The sequence below is a fragment of the Glycine soja genome, chromosome 11 (genome assembly GCF_004193775.1).
Source record: "Glycine soja cultivar W05 chromosome 11, ASM419377v2, whole genome shotgun sequence".
Taxonomy (NCBI): Eukaryota; Viridiplantae; Streptophyta; class Magnoliopsida; order Fabales; family Fabaceae; genus Glycine; species Glycine soja.
In genome coordinates this window covers 5,153,996-5,158,275 of record NC_041012.1, presented here as the reverse complement: position 1 = coordinate 5,158,275, position 4,280 = coordinate 5,153,996, and the positions used below count along the sequence as shown (strand labels likewise).

General features: G+C 32.0%; 1 long non-coding RNA gene across 2 annotated transcripts; it reads right to left on the bottom strand.

Moving 5' to 3' along the window:
* Positions 1-845: 845 nt before the first annotated feature.
* On the bottom strand, positions 846-3,118 carry LOC114376435. Of its 2 annotated transcripts, XR_003658949.1 has the most exons (3): positions 2,930-3,118; positions 2,791-2,837; positions 846-2,693 (listed from the first exon to the last, which is right to left on the bottom strand). It is a non-coding gene; the product is annotated as an uncharacterized LOC114376435 (long non-coding RNA). The 2 variants fall into 2 exon arrangements; XR_003658948.1 differs by having other exon boundaries at positions 846-2,837.
* Between the last annotated feature and the right edge of the window lie 1,162 nt (positions 3,119-4,280).

Sequence of the window (4,280 nt, the reverse complement as noted above, 5' to 3'; positions counted from 1 at the left end):
ATAAATAACAAGAACTAACCATGAATTCTAAATCCTTGAAGTCTGCGTAAGTTTACATGCGCACCGTATGATAATATTGATTTGAATAACAATAAAGATCTACTACATAGATAAACTGCAAAGTCACACGTCCACGACTATCGCCTACACACTATAGGAAGTTTAATATAAGAAAGTTAATCATTAACTACCTCACTAAACTGTGGCATAATCAAAAATAAAAATTCAAAAAATTAGTGAGATTAGGATTACGTCTTTTATACTAATTTAATTCAAACTATTCCACTCAACCAAACCTACAAATGTTGCAATTGTAATAATGTTCAGAAGACTTAAATAACCCAGGAAAAAACACTCAAATTCAACAACAAAATAACTTATACGCTGCATATAACAAATTATCAACGCAATTTAATTATGATAGTTGATCCTTTCATCCCAATTATAAAATAAACAGAAAAAAAAATGGAAGTTGAGACTTAGATGGGTAGGGAGGCTGGGCCTATTTAAAAAATTCCTAACATGTGTTACTTAAATAATAAAACCAATTAAATTATGTAGTTTATCATGTACCAAGAGTATTTCTTATTCTTCAATTTAAAAAAATTAATATACATAATTCATATAAAAAAAGGGAATTACTAGAAAAAGTAACAATTAAGAGGGGACCAAAAAAGATTAAAACTACTTTACTGGGCTGATAATATATTTTGGTTTGGCTCAATTAACATCTAAATCGACAACTGGCATGATTTTCCAATTATCCATGCGTCTCGGAACAATATAAACATCAGTAGATATAAATACATAAAACTATGTATACATAAAGAATAACTAAAATAACATAATAAAAAACTACGTATACTGAATTTCTGAAATACATAAAAACTGTAGATACAGTATAAATATAAAATAAAAACACGATTTTTTTAATGTGTTCGCTGAACCACGTCTAAACTTCCTGTATTATAAATCCGTTAGTCATCCTCAATAGCAGATAACAGAAACTATCAATTGAATTGCAAATTGAACTCGAACCACAAGTGAAACCTTGAAAATAGGAAGTTCAAATAGAAGATATTTGGGTTGGCTGTTTGCTGGGGTTCTCAATAAGAATTTCCAGCAAGGGAAAAACCAACTTCTAAAAATCCCTTTGTATTAATGTATAATGATAAATTAATGTATACCGAATAAATGTACAAATGTGAATGACCAAAAAAACTAACCATAGTGCAATAAACTAATTCTGGTTCTAAAAAAATTAATAATATACTGAATAAAGTGTCGAAGAACAATAATTAAAATAATTCAAGGAATTAAATTAAAACAATAATTATACTGATCAACTAAATCTACCATATGAAAATTTCATTCTTTACTTGTAAAGAGCCGAAATTATCTTCACCTTAATAATTGTAGATGTAGAAGAATAATCAGAATCTTCCTAAATCCACGATATTTCTTCGAAAATGCTTTGCCCAACACAATGATATTGTCACACCAGAAGCTATGCGGCGTCTTCCATTTGATATTCCATTTATCGCCTGGAGATTTACAATGCTAATGACCTATTTCTGCATTACAAATGTTGTTGCCCGAAATTGGACATCTTACAAGTAGATAATTGTGCACAAAGCCGGCAATACAAATGATCCATCTTATTTGGAGAAAAGTAGCCGTGTTTGCCAAATCAAGTAAAAAAAGAAGGGCACAATATAGTTGATACAATGATAACAGTACATCTTCACAATTTCTATCAAAAAAGACTTAGTGCCAAAATTATGCAAAAAGATGTCACAGAACACAGGTAATATGAAGACACTTACAATTAAATGCGTTGGCTCGATTTATTTTTGATGTGTAGCGTTCAATGTCTGATGTTAGATTCATGGTTATATTATCATTAAAAACCAAAATCGTTTTACCTTTCAGAATATTGATGAACACCACCTAGCATCTTCTGCCAATAAGACCATCCAAACTTCATATTAACATTAGCAGTATTTTACATTACCAGCTTATTAAATTGATATTAATATTATTTCATTGAAAGAAACCTGTGTTCCAGTTGCAACTAAATCGATGGTTAATTTTAAAACTATAGCTATCGTTGATTTTATCTTTAATTATGTAAAATTCAATATCCTAACCCTTTCCAATGTAAATTGACAGATAATACCTTATTCGATAGGAGTTGGAGCGAATCCTCTGATGTATCCCTCTGATCCAGAGTCGTAATACGGAGTGGAGCGACAGATAGGTAATAATAAAAGGCATAACGAAAAGGAGAGCACAGCAAACACCACACACCACACGAGAGAGAGACCCCGGGCAACTCCCGTGCGATCTCTCCCTAAACCAATAAAACTTTTTTTATTAACATATTTTGACCTGCCAAGCAAGCGCACCTGTCATGGCAAAGGTCGGATGACAAGATCACTCAGGACTCAGTAACCACAAACGACGAAGCGTTTTGAGGCCTTTCGTCCCGAAATCTCCTACATCCACATTTTCCAGCCCATAGCTTCACATCATACACTAATTTTACAACATCCGAGATCTGCAACAACTATAGCCGGAGGAAGACATGCTGCTTATGAATCAATCATGAATAATCCGATACAAGCGTCTGTAGTGATCGAACAAGCGGAAGCGGCTGGATCTGCGTTCTTCTCATCGATTATCTACAGTATCTGCAAAAAAAAATACCTCAAGAGCCATGCGACATGGAAGACCAAACGACTTTCTACGAAACAGATTCCAAAAGAGAGACGAACATGAATCGCACACCTCTGTACAGTAGATCTGAGCCTCCATGCATCAGATCTATGAAAGACCTATATGACAAATGAAAATAACAATATCAAGACGCTAATAACGATGGATCGAACCTATACAGAGCAAAACTCCGATGGAAGATTTATTGTACCAGGCCAAAACCACCATCGGCGTGTAGATCTGGTTCAGATCCATACAGATCCGGTCACTAAAAGCGTAACGTAGATCAAGGAAGAACGAGATCTAGATTTTTCAAGAGAGGGGTGGCTAAAAAAGAAGAAAGAGAATAACTACAAGGTTGAAGCCGCGGAGGCGCTGAATGAGAGAAAGAAACGAACCCTATGCTTTATTTTATAATGGGTTTCTGGGAACACGGACGGTTGAGATTGCTTGTGTTGACGGTGAGGATTTGGTGACGTGTAACGTTAGGTGCGGCTCATTTATCGGTAGGGCAAAGCTGTTTGTTATCTGCTTCCTTTGCAATAATGGAGGGGTATTTTGGTAAAATAGGAGTAGCGTAATGGCGGTATGGTACAAGGGCGGCAATGACGCGCTGGCTTCCAGGTTCCAACAATTCAACGTTGCGTGGTCCTTACGCACAAAGTCGCGTCCCATTGCGTTATCGACTTATCGTTATCTGTACGTCCTAGATAAATATAAATATTTTTTGTAACAAAATAAATATCAATATATATTGTTGACTGACTTGGTCGAGAGATTTTGTTGGTCGTTTATATTTTAATTTATTATTAAATATTTATTAAATAAAATATTTACTCAATTAATGATGCAATATAGTTAAGTTTATTTGGTATTTTATTAAAAATAAGGTTATTTTGTAATATTTTATATTTAATAAAAAATAATAATAAAATTATCCCAGCTTTAGAATAAATAATATTTTAATATTATGGTGATTTTTTATTTGGTGAAATATAATTTTAGAGATAATAATATTTAAGTATTATTTTTTCACAAAATATTTTGTTCTCCTTTTATTGTTTTCATTATAAAGATAATAATATTTTTTAGACAAACTTTATCCGTTTTTACAGCAAAGACAAATAGATAATAACATTTTTTAGATAAATATTTTACTTCCGTTTTTATAGATATTATTATAGAGATAATTATAATTCTTTTTTTTCTAGACAAAATATCGAGTATCGTTTTTAATAAATATATAATGGATTTTTTTCTCAATAGAAACAATGTATAAAATATATGGATAGACATAGATAATGGATTTTTTTCTCGATAGAAACAATGTATAAAATATTTTGATTTCAATTATGCAACTCTTTTAAATAATAAAAAAAATATAACCTTTTTATTTTATCTTTCACAGATGGATCAAAACAGGGAGTGGTAAATAAGGATGAGTCAAGCCAAAATTTAGGTTGTTACGACTTAGGAGGGATGTGGCAAAAACACTTGTATTTCGGCAGGTGCAAGTAGTAACTTCCATTACTTGTCTTATCATTTGTATGATGATATAAACT